Source organism: Pelodiscus sinensis, chromosome 1 (assembly GCF_049634645.1).
Source record: "Pelodiscus sinensis isolate JC-2024 chromosome 1, ASM4963464v1, whole genome shotgun sequence".
NCBI classification, from domain to species: Eukaryota; Metazoa; Chordata; order Testudines; family Trionychidae; genus Pelodiscus; species Pelodiscus sinensis.
In genome coordinates, this window is record NC_134711.1 from 273,568,856 (window position 1) to 273,596,207 (window position 27,352).

General features: G+C 42.7%; 1 protein-coding gene and 1 long non-coding RNA gene across 5 annotated transcripts in view; one reads left to right on the forward strand and one right to left on the reverse strand.

The window, feature by feature from the left end:
* PCDH9 (protocadherin 9) overlaps positions 1–27,352 on the forward strand; it is a 963,669-nt gene that overhangs the window by 86,580 nt on the left and 849,737 nt on the right. The window lies entirely within an intron of this gene.
* On the reverse strand, positions 2,886–19,109 carry LOC142826473 (uncharacterized). Its single transcript, XR_012900621.1, has 3 exons — positions 18,994–19,109; positions 7,551–7,706; positions 2,886–3,018 (listed from the first exon to the last, which is right to left on the reverse strand). It is a non-coding gene; the product is annotated as an uncharacterized LOC142826473 (long non-coding RNA).

A 27,352-nucleotide genomic window follows, 5' to 3' on the forward strand; every position in this document is an offset into this window, starting at 1 on the left:
AAATAAAAAGGAAGGAAATTGGGTTACATCCTGTAGGGGCTCACTTTTCACAGCCCTCACCTCCACAAGCCAGAACACCTCTAACAAATAAACATCTGCAACCTCTGTTAGGGTATGTCTGCACTAGTGCCCTAGTTCGAACTAGGGAGGCTAATGTAGGCATTCGAAGTTGCAAATCAAGCCCGGGATTTAAATATCCCGGGCTTTATTTGCATCTTCCCGGCTGGTTGCCATTTTTGAAATTTACAAGTCCAGAATAACTGTCCGCATATACACGCGGCAGGGACCTGGTAGTTCGAAATAAAGCCCTAGTTCGAACTACCAGTTATTCCTCCTGGAATGAGGTTCCCTACCACTGGAAGGAATACTGTGCATCTTAACAACCCATGTAGAAGAGTACATATACTTCTAGAGCTTTTCTGTAATAATCATTATTTTTCATAAGAAGTGAAAAAAGATATTCATTAAGTATATTGGTTGCAAAATACTCTTGAAATTTGCACTGATCCTAGGACAATTAGCATGAGATCATGTTTACAATAAGTCATATAGTATCATAGTCTGATGGACTATGGGAGCAAGATGTTCTTGATATGCTTCTCTAAAGTAAGACAAATTTGTGCACTCCATTAGTCTGGTAAGCATTTATAATTAATTTGAACTTCATATCTTAATTTTTGCTATCACTTACTTTCTGCAAACAGACATATGAACACCCTAAATGCTGAAGTTGAGATTTTTCAGAAAAATTATACATATGGGAGCTGAATTTGGCTCCAGAGATGTACAGGAGACCTTCAAAATGTATAGCGAAGAGCAAAAGTTTCCAGCAATCATTTTTCCATGAATATAGGCAATAGTATAGTTATTACATTGAAAAAGATACATATTTTGTGATTATTTTAGTTACTGTAATAAGTTTACTGTATATGTAAATTGGCTGTAGTTATTTAAGTTTAAAGTCAATTAAAATGCTAAGATTGTGCTATGTTTTTGTCCCCACATCACTATAAAATGTTCAATCCTGTGAGATTCTGAGCACTTTGAAACAATCTGGAAAAGCATTTAAGCATGTGTTTAACTTTAAACATGTGGTCCTATTAAAGCCAATGGGACTGCTCATGTGGTTAAGACTAAGCACGTGCTTAAGTGCTCTACTGGATCAGAGCCAGACTGTAGTCAGTTTGTGCCATCATAGCTATCCCCTTCATAGCTGCTTCCTTATACTTATTTCCAGGGTTTTTTTTTACGGTTGTAATTGCTTTGATATCATATGGTGGAGGAGCTACATATGCAATTACAGATGGGCAGGAACAGGTCACAGTCCTCTCTCAGGATTGGCAGTGGCCAGTGATAAATGGATAGTGTCGACATTGTGCGAAACTGTAGAAGGACACGTTCCATTGTCATGTCCAAATGCGTCAGACTCCCCAAAAAGAGGAGCACTTGAATGGTTTGGGGACATGTTTTTGAATGATGGGATTTTTCAGTGTGACAAAGCAGCGAGATATCTAATAAACTTTATGTGAGGTTGCCAGGCTGAGGAAAGGGCACATAATATAACACTGAACTAAAAAACTTGGTTCAAGCTGAGAAATGGTCTGATTTGGGAGTGAATGTTGAAGCAAATGAAATGTGTTATGGCTGAGAATAAAGTAATGTCTTGCTCACTGTCATGGTGCCATTTCGATAGGTAGGGACTTTTATCACCAGCTTTTCATTCTGTTCCCCAGCTCCCTTCACCAGCCAGATGTGAGAGGCATGCACGGAATGCAAGTACTTTCCCCTCACTCCCCTGATAGTCTAAGGAATGGGACAAAAAGCAAGCCGTGTCCCAGAGTGCACGGCTGCTGCCCCTTCCACCGTCCTGAAATGGCACCCTTGACAGTGAGCAAGACATTACTTGATTCTCAGCCATAACACATTTCATTGGCGTCAGTGTTCACCCCCACATCAGATCATTTCTCAGTTTGAACAAGGTTTTTAAGTTCTGTTTTATATTATGTTCCCCCTTCCCGAAATGGTGCCCTTGCTCACTGTGAATCCATGTTTACCATGTGACCCATCAATGGGGAAAACACAGACCCCTCCACCCCAACTGCCAATCACATCACCCACTAATTGTGAGTACACAGACCTCCTAACTGTCTACCACCTGATTTGGGGACATGTTTTTGTAGTGAGATAGTTGTGTAGTGAGCTAGTTGCCTCTTGACTTGGTAATATTTAGGACATACCAAACTGATTCCTTTCATCTACAGTAAAAAATGTACACAAAACAATGTGAGGAATCCAGGGCTTTATCATACCTATAACAAACTGGATTGGTTTAGAGAAGATTCTGAAACTATGTGGGTCTGTGGCTGTTCTCAGGTTTATACGAACAGACTTTTGGCTTCATAATGAATGATAACTGATGCTAGTGTGAGACCAGTGTGGGCAAAGTGGTCAGATATCTAATAAACTTTGTACGAGGTTACTAGACTGAGATTAGATAAGAAATAATGTGAAACTGAACTAACATAGCAGAATGAGAAACAGTATGATGTGGGGTGCTTGCTGAAGCGAATTGAAAGTCATATGGCTGAGAATAAAATAATGTTTTGCTCACTGTGAATCTGTGTGTCATGTGGCAAATTCCTGGAACTTAGCAAATACAGTATGTTTTTTCCTTCTGTTTTTTCTTTCCACTTCAAACTGTCTCACTTTCCACTTCCTCCTCCTTCCCTTTTCTCACTTGTAGCTCTTTCCTTCCCTTGCTTTACAGTGAATAATTGATTAGCAGCTACTCAAACACTGTACTATCGAAGTTCCGCTTCTTGTAGCAATGCTCCTCTTCCTTTTTACATCTCTCACAGTGGCTCTTTATCCTGGCAGTTTTCATCACTGCTGTATTTTTGCAACTCTCACTCCCATCACTATTTTCTTTTCTTCTCCTCCCTCTGATTCTCCACCATTGTGTTCCTTTCACTTCTGTGAAGAGACGCTGTCAAGTATTTTTGTCCAAGACTAAAAGGACTGTAAACAAAAGATTTTACAGAAAGAAAATCAAATAGAACTGTTCAGTGTTAAACAATCAAACAAACAAAAACACCTCACTGGGAAAAAAGCCCACCTTTTTATCCTCTGAAATATTTTCCTGCAGTGGTGCCCACCCAAACATCGTTGTGCTGTGCAAAGGCCTGATATAAAGCCCACTGAAGATTCTCGATGACTCAAAATGGGCTTTTATTAGAGCTGGAGGGAGATGTGAACATTTTTCTAAACATAGGATCTGAATTACTCAAATCTATATTTATTTTATCTACCCTCATAACATCCCAGGAGGATGGGATTAGCCCCTTTCTACAGATGGGAAGCTGAAGCATAAGGAGATCATATAGGAAGTCTGTGATAAAGCAGAGATTGGAATATAGGTCTCCTGAATCCCAAAGCTAGGACTCCAACTACTGGATCATCCTTGCTATGTGGTAAGCCCATTATGAACAGGAATCACACAGGCTATGTCTACACTGTCCCCAAATTCTGGAAAAGTCATGCAAAGCAGGTAAGTCAGAATAGGGAAATTCGCGGGGGATTTAAATATCCCCTGCAGATTTAAATAAACATGTCCGCCGCTTTTTTTCCGGCTTGGGGAAAAGCCGGAAAAAAGCGTCTAGACTGGCGCGATCCTCTGGAATAAAGCCCTTTTCTGGAGGATCTCTTATTCCCACAATGAAACTGGCTATAAACCAACATTTTTCTAATAGAGTATCAGTCTCTAAACTGAGCAAAATGTAAATAAATGCTATGAAACATTTTCAAAAGTTTCTAAAACTCATGGAATTTAGGCACATACGTGATTTAGCAATTTTTAACCCATTCTCTATAACACAGATGGGAAATTTAATGCAAATTTATCTTTAGAATTTCAATTTCAATTTGTTATCCAAAATGTGTGTATGTACAAGTGGCTGCGTCTCCAGAGTTTGGACACAGTAGATAGTTAACAATAATCTATTAATTTCTCACACGGCTCTACTGCTTATCATGTGCACGTGCATAAATGTGTCCCTGCAATACATGGAGGTGACTTCCCCATAAGAAATTGTAAAGACATATAAGAAATACCATAACCCTCTGTCTCTCTCTCTCTCTCTCTCTCTCTCTCTCTCTCATCCTTCTTCCTCTATATGTAGAATTACTCTTGTCTCCTGATCAAATTTACCTCTACTAAAGAGCAATGTTCAGTCCTGGATCTTGAAACAAGTTTTTCTGGAAATAATAAAAAAAAAGTGTAACAGCTTTACATTTCAAAACCTCACAGCAAGGCTGGAAATGGGAGTTTGCAGCACTGAGAAGTGGAGGTACTCAATTCCCCACTGGGGACTCAGTGCTCACTTGAATATGTGGCTGCATTATAGATGGTGGGCTTCGAAGTCAGGAGGTTTATATTTTAGAAAAGCTACTTGTGAGATGTCAGGTTTTGAGACTAGAGAGCTGAAAAGGAGTGAGGCACGAAGCTGAGTTAAATAATCATATGTGATTACTGACAAGGCCAAGTGATTGTAAAGAGTCCATGTCACCTGTTGCTCTTCTGGTTTAAATGGTTAGCAGGTTTTCAATGTGGCAATCTCTTGGGGCATGTCTACACTGGTGAATTATTTTGAAATAACCTATTTCAAAATAACTCCCGAAATAACAATTCCTCTTCACAAGCAGGAGTTATTATTTCAGCATAACGAGCTTGGTAGAGTGGACGTTTGTCTTGTCATTTTGAAATAAGGAGGGTTATTTTGAAATAACTCTCCAGATTAAACACGTCCTTGGATTGTGAATGTGGGATGGAAAAAGGAGTAGGCTGAAAAATATTCTTTGCCTTTCAGCCAGAGGGTTGGGGCTTTTTCCCTCTTTACAGTGTGCCAGTGTGTCAGTCTCTAAGGCGCAGCAGGACCATTTGTTGTTTTTTAAGTTTTTTCAGTTCCATACTAAGAAGGCTGCCCCTCTGAGCCTTTTCTTGATATAAAACATGCTCTGACGTTTTCTTCCTTTCACATTGGTGCCTGTCAGCTGCAAATTCTTTGCTCACCTAATTAGGTTTATATTCCCCACCACTGTTTCATCTGATGGCTTAATACAGTACAGCGGTGTTTTGTCACCGATTTTTATCCTCTCCCATCTCTTAAAAGGGAAGTGGTAGTTTTGCTTTTGTTTTCTGAAAAAAATGATGTGTCCTTTATTCTTTGGGTATGTCTAGACTGCATCCCTCTGTTGGCAGAGGGATGCAGATTAGGCAGGTCAACATTGCAAATGAGGCAGGAATTTAAATATCCCGCAACTAATTTGCATAAAAATGGCAACCATGTTTTGCCGACTCAACACGTTGCCAGTAAAAAGCAGCAGTCTAGAGGGGGATCTGTTGAGAAAAAAAGCCTTTTTCGACAGATCCCTTATGCCTCCTGCAAGGAGGTTTACAGGATCTGTCAAAAAAAGCCTTTCTTTCTCGACAGATCCCCCTCTAGACTCCTGCTTTTTAATCAACAAAGTGCTGAGTCGGCAAAACATGGCGGTCATTTTTATGCAAATTAGGCATGGAATATTTAAATCCCTGCCTCATTTGCAATGTCGACCTGCCTAACCTGCATCCCTCTGCCGACAGAGGGATGCAGTCTAGACATATCCTTAGAATCTAGACCTCTTGATAGTCTGTGTACTCCCTAACTTCCAGTGCACTGAATTGCATCTTCAGGATAAATTGCCCCACATTCTAGGTATTTGACACAGTGTGCAGGGTTGGCTGTTGTCCAGTTTTTGACCGGAACTTGTGGTCGAAAAGGAAACCTGATGGGTGCTGACCACACTGCTAAATGTCTGGTCAGTCCTGACTCTTTGTGGTTCTTGCAAGTGGCTGGCATATCTGTCTCCTAGGGGCAGGGATGGCCATGGGGGCTCCATGCACAGCCTCTACCCTGAGCCACCGACACTGCTGCTCCCATTGGCCAAGAAATACAGTCAGAGGAAGTTCCTTGGGCAGCACCTATAGATGGATATGTCTACACTACCACCCTAGTTCGAACTAGGGTGGTTAATGTAGGCAACCGAAGTTGCAAATGAAGCCTGAGATTTAAATATCCCAGGCTTCATTTGCATCTTGCTGGGCGCCGCCATTTTTAAAGCCCCGGTAGTTTGTACTCTGTGCCCGCGGCTACACGCGGCACAGAGTAGGTAGTTCCACGAGGAGTACCGGTAGTTCGGATTAGTGTGGTAGTGTAGACATACCCGATGTGAGCAGTGTGCAGAGCTCTGTAACCCTTCCACCAAGGTGCTAGACCTGACAGGTGCTTCTGGAAACCACCTGATGTAAGAGAAGTGTGGCAGAAGGCTGTAACCTAAGCCCTTTCCACACGAGGGATGTTAAATTTAGATTAATCAACTAATCAAATAGCTGATGGAATTTGCAATGAGCATTCAATTAGTCTCTAAAGGCACCTCTGCCTTTGAAATGTAACAAGAGCCCCGTTGGCTCTTGCTACATTTCAAAGGCAGAAGCGCCACAGGGAGCACGGGGTCAGAGGGGGACTCAAGCAGTCCCCCCGCTTGATTATGTGCTCACCACACGTTTTGCTTTTGAAATATATAAGCACCCAGGACTCTTGTACATTTCAAAAGAAGGAAGCATGGGGCCTTCAGGGGACTGCGTGAGTTCCCTACTTGCCCGTTCTCCCTGAAGCATTTCTGCTTTTGAAAAATGCATGATTTTTCCAGGGACTGAGGTAAGGCTGACAAGTATGTAGTTCCCTGGATTGTTCTTCTTCCCTTTTTTTAAAGATGGGCACTACATTTGACTTTTTCCAGTTGTCCAGGACCTCCCCTGATAGCCACAAGTTCTCAAAGATAATGGCCAAAGGCTCTGCACTCACGTCAGTTAATTCTCTCCACACCCTTTAATGCATTAGATCAAGCCCAATGGATATGTGATGGAGAAATCTAATCATGTTACGTGTGATGGAGAAATCTAATCAGAAAGCTATATAAGATCACAGAATCCCTTTTTCTGATGTATCTTCTTCATGTATTAGCAGGTTATTAGTTGAAATAAGTCACTTGGTTCAGTGAGAAAAAAGTTTTTTTAAAAAATTTAAGTGAGAAGAGAAAAATATTTATCTTTTTTAGGCACCAGTCTCTGAGAGTCTCCTTTAATACTGTGGTATTCCTGTGTTGTGCTGCCAATTCTATTTTTCTGAGCCACTCTTCCCTTCTTACTTTTACTTATCCTGCTTTGGAAGCTGTACCAATATTAGCAAAAGCTACTGCTCATAATTTCAATGCAGACTTGGATTGTTTAGGCGCCAGACTTGAAACAGGCTCCCTAAAATAGGAATGCATTTTAAAACCCTCATTAAAGTGAAGACTCTTCATCAACATGCTCTTCCTTTAATTTAGATTTCTTTCTTTCTTTCTTTCTTTCTTTCTTTCTTTCTTTCTTTCTTTCTTTCTTTCTTTCTTTCTTTCTTTCTTTCTTTCTTTCTTTCTTTCTTTCTTTCTTTCTTTCGAAATACAGGGGTAAGTACCTGTGCATACATTGCCATCCAACAGGGCCATCAATCATTTTCAAGCTGAAGATATTTTCTGGAAGATGCTCAGGTCTTTTCATATTGGAGGAAGCTTGATTTAATCAGAGATTTAAAAACATCCTTTTACTGATGTTCACTGGTCTCATGTTATCTCTGTAAAATAAAAGCAGAAATCCTGGAGATGTGAGTTAGTGAAAGAGACATTCTGTTGTGTATTTTTTTCTACTTGCAAAGCAGAATCAGAATTCTAATGCATGTTTTTTTGTGCAGTCTGAATGGCACAGATTTGCTTCAGATAGTGGCATATTTCTGTGACTCCATAGATTGCTAATTTTATAAATTTAACAGAAACAGATCATGCATGCAGGTCTTACGAATTCATTAGTTCACTGCTGGCAAAGAACTGTTTCCCAACAGGAGTGGAGAGACCTCTATCAAATAACAGGGACTCTGCAAGGGTACAGGCTACCAGTAAAGGACTCACAGGCTTTTAGTGGGGGGGTGCTGTTTCATTTTATTTAGAACTCATCATCTTGAAGACTAATTGCAGGTGTTCCTTTTAACATGCTTGGTGTGCACAAGTTTTCATGTTTGTGATTGTCAGAAATGCCTAGCACCATGCCTTGTGTAATGTGCAAGCTGTATTCATCATACACGTTTGTCATTACATCTACTTTAAATCCTTGGCTGTAGTATCATACTTGTCTGTGTCTGAGCAGAGACTGAGCAGAGATTGTAAACAGTATCAGTCATATTCCTCATCCACATCCACAAGGGCCTGCAGAATATGGCTCGTGCCTATCCTACTGCTGTGTTTACCTTCTTCTTTCCCATTGACCAACCCAGACCCCTCCCCCTCCATGCTATTCATAGTGTATGGAACTTGTTCCTTCACTAAACCCTCCATACCTTCCCCCACTCCATATTAAATCTCACCTTAAGAAAAAGAAAGTTGCAAGACTATTGTTTATTATTATGTATTATCATAGTTCCTAAAAATTCTAATCATGAATCAGGACTCTGTTGTGCACTAAACAGACACACTTTGGCAAGTCCGTCCTAGCCGCAAAGAGCTTCCAATCTAAGTATAAGATAAGAGACTACAGATGGATATGGACAGAGGGTGAGTCTGAGGAAACAGACAATTTTGGTCAACAACATAGGCCCCGGTCTTTGCTAGGCATCAGTCTAACTTGTCTATATTTTTGTAGAGCAGCAAAGGAGATTTTGAAGTAGGAATATGGCAATACAATGTATGTCACTGCTTCTTGTTGCCTCCCTTTTCCTTCCTTGCATTACTGGATACTGCTCTGTCTGGTGTACAAGCTGCTGGACCAAGGATTGTTTCTATTTTAGTTGTCTATAAAGATAATAGGAAATGATGTGGGCTATGCAAACAAGTAATAATAACTAATTATTTGAAATTGTGCTTTGGTTTTCTAGTTTAGTCAGCTGGACACTATGCAAGACCACCACAACCATTTCCTTTATGACATAGAACCAATTGATTGAAAGCCTGATGTTTGCATTAAGGACTGTTGACTGCTAGGGTAACAGGATCAGGCTATAAATGCAAAGTAGATGAGAGGATAAAACACTCACATAGCGGGTTTTGTTTGTTTGGCTCTTCAAAATTCAGAACAAACATGAACTGTTTAATTTTTCCCATTCTCTTCTGGCACAGGTATGTTAAGCATTGAACATTTACCAACAGGTGCCACACTGTGATATATGAGTCACCACAGAATTTCTAACTGCTTAGATTAGGAAATAGAGAATTTTGGCATTGACTTAGAAGAGTGGAAGGATCATGCCCTAAATGTAGAATCTCAGGTTAGATAATGTGCTTACTCTTTGTAAATGTTGACTATTTCATGGCAACCACTAGCAATTATTATTCCGATTTTACAAGTAGAAAAAAATGAAAGCACAGAGAGGATTATTGAGATATTTTAGACTACATTAGGAGACTGTGTGAGAAATAAGATTAGAGTTCAGGAGCTCTGATCTCAGGGCCTTTGACCCCAACTGCAGTCCTAACACATCACCTTGCAATTGAATCAAATCTGAGCTCCTCTAATATATGCGTCTTAACATTAGTCCAAGTTTGCTCTTGATGTTGCCTCAAAGAGGAACACACGTTCAACCTGTCAGACTATTAATTCATTGTGAACCTTGCTGGAAATTTATATCCGTATGACTGGAGGAGGTTATTACAATTAGCTAAACTGATTTTCAAACCACGTATTTTGGACATGTAATACAATAACCTTAACCAGTCAGATGAAGGATGATAGAAGGAGCAGCACATATTTATATAAGTGAATGCTAATTTTTACATAATAATTTAAGCAGTATTAAGTATTAGTCATACCCTCTAAAGAAATATTGATAATTTCTGGGGTGAGCTTGTACAAAAATTTCTTTGCTCATCTTGTAGAGAACTTTTGCCCTGAACAATGACATTCCAGTTCAGGGGTGGGCAATAATTTTTCATGGATTTTGGAAATTGGTCAAGTGTGTTAATAGAGGAAGTGCAGGGTCTGGGATGGAGGTTGGGTGCAGAAGGAAGCTTGGGGTAAGGGATAAGGATGTAGACGGGGGTGTGGGATTTGGGAGGGTTTTTGCGTAAAGGAGGCGGCTGTGACCTGGGGCACTGGATTGGGGTGCAGGGGTTTGAGATCTGACGTATAGCAGGAGAGGTGTGACCTGGGGCAGGAGATTGGGATACAGGAAAGAGGCAGGAGTTTGGTTTGGGATCTAGGATAGGAGGGGGTGTTGACCTGTGGCAGAGGATTGGGGTGCAGGTTCTGGCAGAGGGTATTAGTGTAGGTGGGGACAGAGGATTTAATTTATGTGAGATAGGAGAGCAGGAGTAGGAGGCAGGGGACTGTGGGAGGGAGGGGCTGGAGTGCCAGAGGCTCTGGTTGGAAAACTTACCCGGGTGACTCCCAGCCAGCAGCTTAACATGTTTCTGAGGCAGCCTCCCTTCTTCTCCTGCCCCTGCACATGCTACAGGAGCCATGTGCATGTGTGAATAACTACAAGTTGGAGGGGAGCGGGAAACAGTCCTTCATGTACTATTTGAAGAGCAGACAGCTCCCATTGGCTAGAACTGGCCAGTGGGTTTGTGCTGGGGGTGGGGACAGCTCATGAAGCCTTCCCCTCCTCTCCTCCAGTCCCACAGTGGTGAAAGAGAAACGGCCTGGCAGCCGCTTTTCTGAGCAGAATGATGCGGGTGGGGCAAGGCAAGCATGGAGTCTGCCTGGCAACTCCCTGCTGCATCTGTAGGCCAGGTCTGGTGGTTTGGTAGGCCGGATTCAGTGTGCGGGCTGTATTTTGCCCAGCCCTTTTCCAGTTGCTTCAGGTACTTACTCTTAATTTGTTATTTGACATGTGTGTCTGTGTTTTTAGGGCTATGTGTAACATGCTGTATGTAGTGTAGTATGACACTTTAGCTCGGGAGTGGGGAACCATTGGCACACCAGCCTCATCAGTTTGTGAGTGTTAGCCTCTGGCAGGCCACCAGATGGTTTGTTTACCTGAGCATCCACATGCATGGCTGCCTATAGCTTCTGGTTATGGGCTACTGCTTCTTGCAGTTTCCATTGGCCAGGAACAGCATACTGATGCCACTGAGAGCTATTGACGCTCAAGTAACAAGCTGTCTGGCAGCCTACCAGTGGCTAACCCTAACAAACTGCTAGGGAACTGGAAGTTCCCTAGCCCTGCTGTAGCAGTTGTAGCTGGCCGCAATATAATGAAACGGAAATAATTCCAGTGGTGTTTCCAGTAAAATTGGTTCAGGATCTAGGACTGTTAAAAGAAGGATGGATATAGGGTGAATATATTGGTTTGCTCTTTTCCTAACAGGTTGAACCTCCTATATCAAGGACTCTCTGGTCTGGAACCATCTGGATATTGCTGGATCAGAGAGCCCCAGTGGAGGGAATGCGAGCCTGCTGGAAGTCCAGCAGCCAGGAGCCCCAGACTGGGCCAGCAGCAGTGGGGGTCGGGGTGCCCCAGACAGGCGGGGCAGCAGTGTGGCCAGTAAGCCCTGTACTGGGGAGCTCAGCCTTGAAGGGCAGCAGCTGGTGAGCCCCATCCCTGGGAAGCCCTAGCCAGAAAGGGCAGCAGTAGGGCTGTTGGCAGCCAACTAGCTCCATCCCCGATAAGCCTTGACGGGGTGGGACAGAAGCAGGGCCGGAGCCCAAGCTGGATCCCAGTTGTAGTGGGGACAGAGCAGAACTAGCCACAAGGAGGGGCAGCATTCTAGGAGGTCAGGGGCATGGGACCTTCCCTGATCCAGAAAATTCTTTCAGGACCGGTCAGGTCCTGAGGGTGCCTGACCAGTGAGGTCCAGCCTGTACCTATAGATCCTCCAACATCTTCTCCACATGCTGACTCTTAATATTCTGGTCCTTCACACTGTTGCACTTGGGCAGAGCCCTGCACTTGTGTGGAAACTGTTTATTCAGTACTAAGAGTTTTTTGTATGGGGCTCATTGCAGGATTAGGGCATTAGTTTGGAGGTTTTGTGTAGTGAAGGGAATTTTCTTCATGCTTTGTTGATTTCTAGGGTGTACCATGAGCATACCCTAGAGCAGAAGTGAGCCAAAATAATTTTTTTTGCCTGTGAACTGCAGAATGAGGGTTTTATTTCCATAGAAACTCATAATATATAGCTTGCACAGGTTTAAAGCTGTCACTACCTAGAGACAATTACCAAAGGGAGTATCATGGAGAAGGAGAGAAAAAAAATACCAACTCCAAACCCAACTCCCTGATCTGAAGGATCACCTTCATGATCCTGGCTTAGGCATAAAAGTCCAATTCCAAAGTTTGATCATTCCTCTGCTCACCGGGACCTGCCACATAAAGCTTTCATGCACTGAACGAATGGTGTCTGCCTTTTTTTAGCTAAGAAACAGAGCTTCTCAGAAGTAGAACTTTAAAGGTATACAGCACTGGTTGAGAATGCTGATCCTTCTATTCGCTACTTGATGAGGTTTGACAAGGTCATACCAGAGGGTATGCATTGTTTCACTGTCACAATGGGAAGTACAATTGCAATTGTGTGGATACAGAGCACCAAATGAGCCTACCTGTCTGGCATACTATGTTTAGGTGGGCTGAGATTGATTTAACTAGGTTCTTTTAGTCCAAAAATATAAGAAGGAGCTGAATGAGCAGGCCAGTTGCTCTTTTTAACCTTACAACATCAGACTCTGTTCACTGATCACTTTTTCCTAAAAAAGCCTCCCAATGAAAGAGAAAATTACTTTGGTTTAAAATGATGCAATCAGCACGATCCACAGTACTGGGAGGAGGAGCCTCTTAGCCCTTTGCCTAGAGAATGTGTCATTGTATGGAGTTTTTGCAGGAGGAAGAGGAAAATGACAGACATAGAAGGTGGCAGGTGTACAAGGTAAATTGATATCCTGATTGATTTTGCGGTACGCTTATTTTCTTTAATGAGAATTCCTGTTTAATTAAAACTAAAAATTAGCTGTGGCTTTTATAACGAAGCATGTGGGTTACTTGTAGAGAGCTGAAAAGAAAACAAACACATTGACTTTCTGTGTCCCACTGCACATGTGTGGCATGCTTGTTACCTAGGAGAGGAAGGACTGCACCTCAGCTGTAGAAATTCAAAGGAGAGAGGAAATTTTTATAATTGGTCCCTAACTGGCTGGGGAAGGAGGTTTTTCACACAGGGAAAGTGACTTAAATATGTGTTATCTTGTTAGGAGTTGGTTTTGCTTCTACATGAACAGAGACGAGGAGAAAAAAAAAGCACAAATTCCATACTCTTGGCTAAAATGATCTAATTTTGCAGACGTCATAAAAATAAAGAATCACTAATATATATATATATATATATATATATAGTCAGATATGTGTATCTGTATATTCTCCACACTGTTGTGAACTACTGTCTTCTAAGGACTCATGTTAAAAAGATAGACCTTCATTTAAATGCTGATCTCAACTTTCCGCTAGGGACCACTAAAAAATCTTTCAGTACAAAAGGCCCAGATCAGCAAAACATGAAATCGTTATAACTGCAGACTTTTTAGACCTGCTTTGTATTAGACTCTTGAAAAAGACATTTGTTTAAGGATGTGAGGGTTTTAATCCTGTCTGTAAAGCTTAGTCATTTACTCTGAAGAAAAAAAGCCTCAGTGTTCTCACTGTAAGTTCACTAAACAAAGACCAAGGAGTATATTTTTCCATCCTCCTCAAGACGACATTCAACAGTTCATCTGCAAACTCAATGTTAGGATTCTAGGAGACCCTGACAAGCTGGTGTGACGACGCGTCGGGATTTTCCCATCTCCTGCACCCCCGAAATGGCATGAACAGACTTCACCAGCCAGTAGAATGGAGGTTGTTTATTGTTCCTCCAGCACAGCGCAGCACAGATGTAATCTGGTTACAGGAACTGGGGCTAAGAGGCCTCAGTGCCCCCCTTGAGATAGGGGAGTCCCAACCCCCTCCCCAGCTCCTTCTTCCCTGCCTTCTAGCCAGGAACTCACTAACTCTCTTCCAGCCCTGCCCCCCAGCCAGGGCAGCATTCCACCTTCCTTTGTTCCTCTCCATGGGGGGTGTCTGGCCACTGGTTTGCATAGTGACTCATCCTGTTTTGCTGGGTCGTGGTACCCACGGCAGCCAGTGGGGGTTACCCCAGAGCCAGCAGCATAGAAACCAGCCAGGTACCCCCACTACGTCACAGCTGGCATAAAGTTAATGGGGCAAAAATTCAGTTGAAATGTGTGACCGGAATATAGTGATTACGAGCCTGATTCTCCTATAATTTACAGTGCTGTAAATCAGGAAGGATTCCACTTAAGTCAATTTGCCCTAATTTAAAATGGGGCTCAATGTGATAAAAAAATCAGACTTTCTCTGTTTTTGACTACATCTACACTATAAGGTGAGAAGTGTGATTCCTAGTTGGGATGTGTCTACACAGTACCCTAAACTTGAAATAAGATACACAACTTGTGCTACGCAAATTGCGTATCTTATTTCAAATCTATTTTGAAATAGCTTATTATGAAATTTGGCGCATCTACAACAGCGCCAAATTTTGAAATGATGTGCTACTGTAACCCACATGCCTAGGCTGCGTCTATACTGGCATGATTTTCCACAAATGCTTTTAATGGAAAAGTTTTTCCATTAAAAGCATTTGCGGAAAAGAGCGTCTAGATTGGCACGGATGCTTTTGCGCAAAAGCACTTTTTGCGGAAAAGTGTCCGTGCCAATCTAGACACGGTTTTGCGCAAGAAAGCCCCGATCACCATTTTTGCCATCGGGGATTTTTGGCGCAAAACAGTTTTTACCTGTCTACACTGGCCCTCTTGCGCAAAAGCATTTGCACAAGAGGGTTTTTTCCCAAGTGGGAGCATCATAGTATTTCCGCAATAACACTGACAATCTTACATTAGATCATCAGTGTTCTTGTGCAAATTCAAGCGGCCAGTGTAGACAGCTGGCAAGTTTTTCCGCAAAAGCATTAGCTTTTACGGAAAAACTTGTCAGTCTAGATGCAGCCCTAATGTTCACTCTACTTTGAGACATCCCTTAACCCTTGTGGAATGAGAGTTACTAGAATGGTGAAATATTTTTTGAAATAACGAGTGGGTTGTATAGACTTGGGGTAACTATTTTGGGATACCTCCAATATTCCAAAATAGCTGTACAGTGTAGAGATACCTTCTTGTGCACATATGCTAGCTGGATGAGAGCTCCCATGAGTATTAATAGCAGTGTAGCTGTGGCAGAGTGGGCAGTGGGAGTGATAGTACAGCAAGTATGTTTCTATGGGGTTGATGCAGTTTTGTATTTGGCAGGGCTAAGCCATTTATTCTGGCTACACTGCTATATATATTTGTATTAGGCCTTATTGAGCTGGAGTGAGGAAGTGTGAATATAACTTCAGCTGGAGAAGGTTTCCAGTTTTTTGCTCCTTTACTTCATTTCAGTCTCAAACACAGTGTCAGGATGATGCTTTGTCTAATCACAGAGTGTTGTGGCTCACTCTCAAGCCAGTCTATGCCTTTCTGAATATTATCCAGAATTTGGTCACATGAAAATGATATTCAGCAAATTCCTTCTTTGAGGGATTGAGCAAGGCTAAGACCTAAGTTTATAACCACACTGGTATCACCTAAACTTTTTTACTGGCCAAAATAAAGTACCTCAGTTTCAGTTTACATAATTCTAGTTGTTTTTCTATTTACTTCCATAGAGAACAGTCACTCTCAGCACAAAATAGAAGTAATCTAAGGAAGACAATGGCCAAAAGGGCGCTGTTTAGCCTAAAGTTGTATTTATAGCCTGTCTCACTACTCTTATTATATTTGTCACTTGCACTAACTGGTTTTCTGTGTACACATATCCTAAGTGTTCACTATGTCAAAAGGTCATTGAAAAGATTACATACAAAACAGAAATACAAAGTCCATGGGAAGCAAGACTAAGAGGAAAAACAACTGAAGAGAGTTGGCGGTTTTTTAAAGGGACATTATTAAGGGCCCAAAACCAAACTATTCCGTTGTATAGGAAAGATAGAAAGTATGGCAAAAGACTGCCTTGGCTTAACCAGGAGAATCTTGCATGATGTAAAAATAAAAAAAGAGTCACATAAAAAGTGGAAACTAGGTCAAATTACAAAGGATGAATATAAGCAAACATTACAGGAATTCAGGGGCAAGATAAGAAAGGCAAAGGCATAAAAGGAGCTCAATCTAGCTAGAGACATAGAGGATAACAAGAAGACTTTCTATAAATATATTAGAAGCAGGAGGAGCACACTAAGGACAGGTTAGGCCCATTACTCAGTGACAAGGGAGAAACAATAATGGGAAACATGGAAATGGCAGAGGTGCTTAATGACTTCTTTGTTTCAGTCCTCACCTAGAAGTTTGAAGATGAAGTGATGCCTAACATAGTGAATGCTAGTGGAAATGGGGTAGGTTTGTTTACAAATTAAAATAAGTTCAAAGTTACTTAGAAAAGTTAGATGTCTTAAAATCACCAGGGCCTGATGAAATGCATCCTAAAATACTCAAAGAGCTGATAGAGGAGGTATCTGATCCTTTAGCTATGATCTTTGAAAAATCATGGAAGTCGGGAGAGATTCCAGAAGACTTGAAAAGGGCAAATATAGTGCCCATCTATAAAAAAGAGAAATAAGAACAACCCAGAAAACTACAGACCAGTTAGTTTAACTTCTGTGCCAGGGAAGCTAATGGAGCAGTTAATTAAGGAATTCATCTGCAAACATCTGGAAGAAAATAAGGTGATAGGTAACAGCCAGCATGGATTTGTTAAGAACAAATCATGTCAGACCAATCTGATAGCTTTCTTGATAGGATAACAAGTCTTGTGGGTAAGGAAGAAGCAATGGACGTGGTATACCTGGACTTTAGTAAAGCATTTGATACGGTGTCACGTGACCTTCTTATCAATAAACTAGGAAAATACAACTTAGCTGTGGCTACTATAAGGTGGGTGCATAACTGGCTGGACCACCATTCTCAAATAGTAGTTATTAATGGTTCACAGTTATGCTGGCAGGGCATAACAAGTGGGATTCTGGAGGGGTCTGTTTTGGGACTGCTTCTGTTCAATATCTTCATCAACAATTTAGATGATGGCATAGAGAGTATGTTCATAAAATTTGCAGATGATACCAAGCAGGGCGGGTTTGCAACTGCTTTGGAGGCTAGGGTCATAATTCAAAATGATCTGGACAAATTGTAGAAATGGTCTGAGGTGAATAGGATGAAGTTTAATAAGGACAAATAAAAAGTACTCCACTTAGAAAGGAACAATCAGTTTCACACATACATAATGGGAAGCGAATACCTGGGAAGGAGTACTGCAGAAAGGGATCTAGGAGTCATAGCGGACCACAAGCTAAATATAAATCAACAATGTGACACTGTTGCAAAAAAAGCAAACGTGATTCTGGGATGCATTAACAGGAGTGTTGTGAGCAAGACACAAGAAGTCATTCTTCCACTCTACTCTGCACCAGTTAGGCCTCAATTGGAGTATTGTGTCCAGTTCTGGCCACCACATTTCAAGAAAGATGTGGAGAAATTGGAGAAGTTTCAGAGAAGAGCAACAAAAATGATTAAAGGTCTTGAAAACATGAGTTATGAGGCAAGACTGAAGGAATTGTGCTTGTTTAGTTTGGGAAAGAGAAGACTGAGAGAGGGGACATGATGGCAGTTTTCAGGTATCTAAAAGGGTGTCACAGGGAAGAGGGGGGGAATTGTTTTCCTTGGCCTCTGAGGTTTAACTCAGCAAGAGAGGTTTAGGTTGGACATTAGGAAAATTTTACTAACTGTCAGGATGATTAAACACTGGAATAAATTGCCTGGGGAGGTTGTGGGATCTCCATCACTGGAGATATTTAAGAGCAGGTTAGAGATCTCTCGGGGATGATATAGACTATGCTTGGTCCTGCTATGGGGGTAGGGAACTGGACTTGATGATCTCTTGAGATCCCTTCCAGTTCTAGTATTTTAGGATTCTAGTAAAAAAGTCAGAGCTTAAGTTTAGTAACTTAGTTCATATCTGCATGCACTAAAAATATCAACCCAGGAGCTGATGTTTCATGCTATTCAATGATGCATGCCATGTATCTGAAACTAGAATTTCGCACCCATAATTTAGGAACCATTCCCATTAGGAGGTTTGTTTGTAACACATTGGTGGGTGCAATAAAGTAAACATGTCGCTTCCCTTAAAATAAAGGGATGTAGTCATCTAGGCAGCTTTGAAATCCTCTCTCCATAATAGACATTGAAGCCTTAACTGCTGCTGAACATACCAGTTATAGTAGGTATGTCCATGTACCAGCTGACCACTAAATAATCTATGTACATTTAGGCAAAAAATGTTGTGTTGCGCGGTGAACCAACCCTCTGAAGGTAAAATGTACCCACTGAGCTGCTGAATGTTAGGGGTAAATCCAGGTGTTGCTGCTTATGAACGTTAGATAGAATGTACTTGTCCAAGTGAAACTATGAACATCAGTGGCAAAGGAGCTTAACTTGCCTCTTTGTTCTTTCCCTTTAAATTTAGTTGACAATGTTCTTTATATAGGAATCATAATCTTGGCAGAATTCTCCCTTTATAATAGTGTGTAGGGATTTCCCCCGTGCGGAGGGGCTTACGTCTGCCCCCCTCGGTTTCTACGGTCGTTAGCGACCCAATGCGCCCGGCTTTGCTCGGTTCAGCTCGGCGGTTGGGGGAAGGGGGTCCAGGCCCGCCCTCGCTCTGGACCCCGACCCAGGGCCCTAAGGTCAGGGAAAGACTCCCCACCTAGCGGGGGGGTTCGAGAACCCTAAACTCCCCCGCTCTCAGGGTCCGCGTCCCTGCCCTGGGCCACTTCTTTCCCCAGGTCCAATTGTCTCACCTGGGCTCACACTCCGGTCCTGCCCAGGGTCTCCAGTACCGGCGCCCGCTCACCGGCTCCCGGGGGGAATGCGTCTTCTCGGCGTCCCCCCTGATTGCCGGCACACTGCGACCATTTAAACTGCCCGCTGGTCGCAGGCAGATGACGTCACCCCCCTCGTCGGCCTCCGGCCCCCCCCCTGGGCCGGCCTCCCCGTGATGTCACTACCGCGTCCGCTTTTCCCCGCTCGGGGATGACAGGCGGTTATGCACGCCGCTCCGGGGGGTGAGCCTTCCCCCCGCGATCGCGGCGTCCCGGCGGCTTCCGGGAGGGGCGGGGTTACCCCGCCACATAGTGTCACAGAGCTTTTTCCTTGTGATGATGAGGAACAAAAATGGCTCTGCCTCAAAAGCTGACTAACATCTGGTACATACAAATCTAGCACAATAGAATCTGTTTGCAACTTGACTTCACAGCAGCTCACTAGCATGTTAGCAAACACCTATTTAAGTAGTTTGATAAGTGATAATTTGCCTTTTTTCCCTTTTGGACTGTGTGACTCTTATTTTACATGTTTTTCCCCCTCCTGTTTTAATGAGACAAACCTCTTGTCATAGTCAGTGTGTTCTGAGCCTAAGTAGATGATATAAAACAGAACGGCCAGAACACGTGATGTGACAAAATCTATCTGAGCTGTGCACTGCTTTCTTCTTATGGCTCCCAGTGAGGGGTAAAAGACAATACATAGTTCAAAGAGTCTTGATGTGGGATTAGAAATTCAATGTGACTGAATTTGGGTACAATGTCTAAGTAAATGTCTCACAGAAAAATTGGCAAAAGCAAACTGAACATGGCTCAGACTAGTGCTTGAATTTAAAGAACCAGAACCATCATTTTTTGTAAACATGAAACAGGTCAGTAGAAGGTTGAAATTAATTTGTGTTTAGCTGCTTCTGTTATAAAAAGTCATCAGCTTAACATTGACTTGGCCCAGATCCTTGTGGAAAGATGTCTATTGTACAGTGCTCTCTTGGCACTAATGGGAAGGCTAACAGGCAGTCTCAAAAGAAAGACTAAATGAATATTGAGACTAAAACACTTTTTCATGCCATGAAGTAGTTGCTTCAGGTCAAAGATAGCGTAAAAAAAGCTTGTATTGCTGCATCTGCCTATGTTGTGTGCCTCGTTCTAGGTTACCAGTTTTCAGGGACTTCAACCTATCACCTTTCACAAGCAATTAAGAATAAGTATTGAGGTTGTGCTGAATCAGCTGGTAAAAAGGGGGATTAGATCCTCTGCTAGTGTATATTATCATAGCTGCATTGTCTTTAGTTGAGATACAATATTTTACACAAGATGAGGCTCTGGTCTAATGTGTGTTTGTGTGTGTGTGCGTGAGAGAGAGAGAAAGAGAGAGAGAGAGAAAGAGAGAGAGAGATTTGTACTTAAATGAGCTTAAAACTGGAAGCCCAACTAGAGTGAAATGTTACAGGTACTCAAGTAAAGAGATTTATAAATGAGAAAGGAGCTGGCTGGCTAAACTTGCCACAACCAGATGGTTAAATCAGTAGCTGATTCTCATGTTCATATTGCAACATCACAGGGTTGAGAATAACATGCAATTGTGATTGAAATAAAACAAGACATTTACCAGCAATGGTCAAATAGTGGACTTTGGGGTACTAGAACTATGCCTTATTCTTAATAAAAGTAGTAGCCCAATGTCTGAGAGTCTGTAACGCTGAAATGCTGGCTGTTCCCTCTGGGCAGCGCTGTTGCCTGAGTCATGTCCTTCGCCTCCCACCATGGCGCTCAGCTGACTTCTGCGTCGGGCCGCTCTGGGGGAGCAAGTGGTGCAAGCGGCCATTTGATTCCCATGTAGCACCCCTGTACTGCATGGGGAGTGTGAGGCCCAAACGGCCGCTTGCGCCGCTTGCTGCCCTGCGGCGGCCCAGCTGAATGGCGCAGAAGTCAGCTGAGAGCCACGGCGGGAGGAGAAGGTGGACCGGGCAGTGACATACACGGCCAGGGGGCAGGGCCTGGCTGTGTATGCCACCGCCCCGCCCTCCTTCGCCTCCGGCCGTGGCGCTCAGCTGACTTCTGCGCCGCTCAACCAGGCTGCCATGGGGGAGCCCAAACGGCCGCTTGCTCTGCTTGCTCCTCTGTGGCAGCCCAGCTGAGTGGCGCAGAAGTCAGCTGAATGCCACGGTGGGAGGCAAATGGTGGTGGAGCGGTGACATGCGGTGTTACAGTGGCTCCAGGCCCCGCCCCCTGGCCGTGAATGTCACCTCCATGTCCCCCTTCGCCTCCCACCGTGGTGCTCAGCTGACTTCTGCGCCGCTCAGTTGGGCCACCACATGGGAGCAAGTGGCGCAAGCGATCGTTTGGGCTCCGCGTTCCCCATGCAGCACAGGAAGCGCAGAGCCCAACGGCCGTGTGGGCTCCGCAGTCCCCCGAGTGAGAGGCAGGAGGGTGAGGAGAAGAGAAAGAGAGAGACACAGGAGATGGAGGAGAGCTGAGAGAAAGGGAGGGGAAGGCAGTAGGAGGAGGAGAGCGAGAGAAAGAGACATGGAGCGAGAGACTGGAGGCTCAGGAGAGAAGACTGACGTGGAGGAGAGACCTGAAAATCCCGTCTTATGATGGGCTAATTGTCTAGTTCTTAATAAAAAGGACTATAAGGCCAGGTCTATTCTAGACCTGGCAGGTCGGCTTAAGGTACACAACTCCTGCTACTTAAAATGAATAGTTGGAGTCAGATTACTTTAAACCAAGCCAAGGCAACATTCACAATTAGGGTTACCAGATCATTTAACCCAAAATACCGAACTCTCCCCCCCCGCCCCAAAAAAGGGAAAAAATCGGGTTTTCAGGCTTTTTGGCCCTCACACGCTCCGGGCCAGACAGCTCCCCTGTGGAACCAGGTAAGTACCCGGGATTATTGTCTCCTGGCCGGGAAAAAAAATCAGAAAATACCGGACATTTTAGGTGTCCGGTATTTCCTGAATTTTTTTTACTGGACTGGAGGCAAAAATACCAGACTGTCCGGGTCAATACCGGACACCTGGAAACCCTATTCAGACTGTGGAAGATCAACGGGAGTAAACATTCCTGTTGGGTTCCTTTACTCCTCGCAAAAGGAGGATTACTGGATACCAATGAGAGCTGCCCTCTATGTTTGATTTATGGGGCTATACTAGACCTGCTAAATCAAATGCCAAAAGATCAGCCTACGGAGCATCAATCTTCTGGTAAGTATAGACATGCCCTAGTAGTATAGCAGATGCCATGAGGTGATACCAACTGGTAAATGATGGCTTTCCATGGTGTCCATTAGCCATTCTGTTTTCACAGTCCTGCATGCTCCTTCATGATGATAGATTCTGGTACCCATGTGGAACCATGCTGGTGTAAGTAGGGGTTTGTATAGATACAGGGATTCAGCTGCACAAAGAAATGTCATCCCATAACAAGAATAAAACAAACAAACTAATGAACCAATCTCCCAACAATTTGTCACATATATAAATGAGAATACCTCTTATAATTTCAAATGTATTACAAATTAGTTGTGTGCAAAAACAATTATTAAAGTTATATTTGTGCTAAAAGACTTTCTATGGATCAAAAGTAAAAATTCAATACTTGCTCAGTTGTTCTCGGAAAATGGTATTTCCTTCTTGTAGTAGAATGGCTTATTGTTTGGACATTGAGCAAAACATTACTTCATGAGGGGATCATCCTGCAATAACTTTAATAAATAGTTTTTCTTACCTCGCCTATGAGATACATGTTTTCTTCTCAACACACCAAGTGATATTTGTTTGTTTATAAGTAGCACATTAAATGGGATAGTATGTGTGGCAGAACAGAAAGATGTTTTATAACTATTACAGAAATAAACAAATAGGAGAAAAACATGAGAGATAAAATCAGGGGGTAAGAAAAAAAACGTTGTTTGAGTGACCAAAGATGATTGAGTATGAGTGGTGCATAGTGGCACATAGTACTTCCAAGTATTCCAGAGGAGGGAATTGAATCCACATCTACTGAGTGTGTGCCCCAGGGACCTAAACCATGGGGCCAGTCATTCTCTTTAATTAAGGTATCCATTTGTGAATTGGTGCATTTAAGCTGGTTAATATGGTTAAACAGTGTTTTGCTCTGCCAAATATAGGGCCATGTCTGGGACCTTTTGTTGAGGTTTCTGAACCCATGATCCCTGTGGTTCTGTGGAGTGGGAGGCAAGGCTGAGGTAAAGATTGGAAGGAAAAAAATCTAGTGTGAGATTGTTAGGGTTCCATAAGTTTTGTCTGTTATCTCTTGGAATCATAGGGAGCATATTAGCGAATCAGATACTCAATTCATAAGATTATTTATTAATACAGTATATCCACCATCCACGGTTCATAGAGGATGAGGTTATTTCATGGTCTAGAAATGTGGAACGTCTGTTTGTGCTGCCTTCATGACATTTCCTTCCTTAATACTTTTGATCTAGAAAGTGAGGGTCTGGGAGAGTACTGAATTTGACTGTTCTATATGGCAAAACAAGTGCCAGCATTAAGCCTTTATTCAAGTTCAGACAATCTAAAATATCCAATGCTCACTAATGTCAATAAGGATTGACAAATATTCTGTTTTGCCATCAGTCCATAGTATTCCGTTCTACCATTCTTATAGTCTGATGCATTTTCATGTGCAAATGTATAGGAATACATTCAGTATTGTATTGCTGCTACAAAACAGTATGGACATAAATAACCCCAATAAATGTTTCAATATTTGAAGCTCAATAAAAAGTTCAAAACTTTTCTAAAATTCAGAAGTAAGAATCCTTGACTGTTTACAAAATACAGTTCTGTGTTTCTCTTTAGATACAAACAGGATGGCAGATAAATTACTAACCTGCCACTTTTGCATATTGCTCAGTCCTTACAAGGAAACCTGCCAAGTAGAATATGTAGACTTCTAAGGAAGAAAGAGATTTTAGGCTTTTCCTTTAAAAGACGATTCTCCTGTGTACCCATGTAAGGTATGACCATTGACCAGCAAGGCAGTGTGAGTAACCTATATGTTGGGTTAGGTCAGGGAGCAGAGGAAATACTCTACAGGGTGTGGGCAGTGACCGAGTTTGGACACAGCAAGACATAGAGAAAGGTGACAAATAGCATTTTTAGAATCTCACAAAGAGAACAATATTTTAGTCTCTGCTATTAAAGGGAAATTATCCTGACTGTACATCTGTCGTGCTGGGTCTGAACTCTTACTCCTCGAACCCTGTAGTTTATGTCGTCTGCTCTTACTTTTCTTTGCCAGCCTCTGTGACTAATTCTTAACTCCAGTTTGGAAAGAAGTCTTCAAAGATCCTCAACTTGGTCTTCATCCTTCATTTCATCCAGAAAAACCTGAAGTAGCTACATCTCTTTTTAACTGGTATCATATAATTATTATACTTACTCTGGTTGCTTATATTACTTGTCGTAAAAATAATATTTCTCACTTTGTAGTGCTTTTCATTTGCCAAGTGCTGTGCAAATTACCTAATGCTTGTGTAATTCAGTGAGTGCTTTGATAAAGGAAGGGTGGGGAAGGAGAACATGCCTGAGGTTTTATTTTAATTATCAAATGGTGCAAAGTCCAGGGAATTGGTTGACACTTTCTCAGTGTCAACTTGACTGAGATTGAATTTGAACTACTTCTCCTTTTCCTTTTCCAAAGTATTGAACACAATGAGACCAGATTTCATAACAAAGACAATTCAACATTATTTCTGGCTCAATTAACTTGTAGAATATATAATATTGTGTATTAAACATGGAATAATTTATTTTACAGATATATTATCACTTGCATTACGATAGCCCCTGAAGACTGTAACTGAGATCAGAACCTCATTGGGTGAGGCAATGTGAAAACATTTACAGCTTGTCTACACTGCCACTTACAGTTTTGAAATTTTCCTCACTCAGGAGTGTGAAAAAAACCCAGCTCTCCAGCAATATAAGTTTCAGCATTCCATGGCAGTGGAAATAGTGCTACAGCATAGCACTAGAAGGGTATGTCTACACAGCAGCGTTATTTCGGAATATCTGATGTTATTTTTAAATAACAAAATGCACATCTACACTGCAGGCCATTATTTCGAAATAATGTTGAGATGGAGGACTTCTTACTCCAACTCGTGTAACCCTCATTTTATAGGGTTAAGGGTTTTCTTTCTTTGCCTTCCTGCTGTGTAGACAGCGCCAAAAAACTAATTAAGCTATTTCAACTTCAGCTACACAACAGAGATAGCTGAAATTACAGCTTAATTCGACTTTTGCCCTGCTGCATAGACGCACCCAGAGCTATTCCCCTTACAGAGATGGATTTTTAACAGTGGTGGGAGAGTTTTCTCCCAGTGTTGGAGAAGCACCTACACAGAAACATTGAATTGTTGCCATAGTCCAGGTCTCCTTAGGGGAACACAGGGCCTGGGGCAATCCCTCTACCTCAGACCCCACCCCCACTCCCAATTCACCTTTTCCCCCAAGTCCCATCCCTGCTCCACCCCTGCCATTTCCGGCCCCTGCTCTTCTCTCTCACACCCCAATTGCAGCCCTTGCCCAAAGTACCCTCCCCCCGGGAAGCTGGGGGATTTCCAGGGGGCCTGGAGAAAGGCAGCAGCAGGAGTCAGACCCCACAATTACCATGACAGTGGGAGCAGTACAGATCCTGCAGCCTGCTCCGCTGCACCTATCCACACCTCTTGGCCTGTTGCACTTTGCTTCACCTCAGTGGCTGGAAGGGGAGTGCCCTGGCTCCAGCTTGCTCCCCTCTGCTCCTACAAGCCTTATATTCCTCAGGGGAACAGAGTAGGCAGCACTGCTCCACTTACCACTGCAGTGGTGAATCAGACCACTGTAGGTTGGGAGATGGGGGCGGTGCAGAGCAGGCTGCTTGGCCACTATGGCTCTTGGTGTCAGAGTGACTAAAGAAAGGGGTGACACCTGCTGCTGCCCTGTGCCAGGCTCACCTTAGTAATGCTCCAGGCCATCCTGGGCCCCATGGGTCCTGTCCATAGGATAGTTGAAGCAGCTGCCACAGGGCCCCCATAAGTGTGGGACTCGAGGCATCTGCCCCAAACCATCTAATAGATGCCATGGCTTTGGCCATGGCAGTGCTCTAACGTCGGCTGTGCCGACATTCTGTTTGTAAGAGATAGTCTCTATCTTGAATAATTTCTTATCTATGTATCTATATATGCAAAAAGGAACCAAAGCAATGCATTGTCATCAGCTGCATTTTATAGATGTGGAAACTGAGGCAATGGACAATTAAGCAAATTGCCCAAGGTCACCATGGAATCCTTTAGTAGAGATTTGGAAACCGAGCTTACTTTTTGCAAGTCCTAGTCTAAGATCTTTACCACAAGCCCATCCTCTCTCTTCAAGGCAAATCCCAGGACAGCAGCAAGGGAATGGAGTCCCTGAATGGAGTCTACCTTTAAAGAATACTTAATATAAGTGTGAGGAATGAAATTCTGGCTCCATTGAAATCCATATGAGCTTTTGCTATTGACTTTTGCCCAAGATTTGGGTATTCTTTTATTGACCAGTAAATTGGCCAATACTAAGTGTACTTATGCATATTTTCTGTTGTGCTGCAGAATGTGCAATCTATTGGCAAATTGTATTTGATGTAATACTAAAGTATGATGTTACCTTCTTTTGCACTGCTTAAAAATTGCAGCTCCATCATGAACAGTCAGCTTGTATTAATGTCTACATAGTACACTTGAGAGAATTTTATCTTATCGATAACATGACAGAAAAGTCCATCAGATCTATGCCAAAGTCATTCAGAAGGTTACGGGTGAGGTACTTGGCGCTATACATGTATCTGATTAATTTACATCGGACAGTATTGGAGTCTGCTCTTATTAGGGATGACAGTTTATTTCTAGTGATTACAGTAATTTAAGTGTTTTAGCTTTATTAACATTCTTAAACTTTTACCATCCTAACTGATGATTAGTATCATCCTCATAATGCATCTGAATCCATGAAAGGATGCACATTAGTTTGATTTATTTTTCCAAATAATTTAAAACGGGGAAGAAAGAAAGGAAGGAAGGAAGGATAATAAATAAGGGTATGTCTACACTACCCTCCTAGTTCGAACTAGGAGGGTAATGTATGCATACCGCACTTGCTAATGAAGCCCGGGATTTGAATTTCCCGGGCTTCATTAGCATAAGCGGGGAGCCGCCATTTTTAAATCCCCGCTGCTTCGAACCCCGTGTAGCGCGGCTACACGGGGCTCAAACTAGGTAGTTCGGACTAGGGTGCCTATTCCGAACTACCGGTACACCTCGTTTCACGAGGAGTAACGGTAGTTC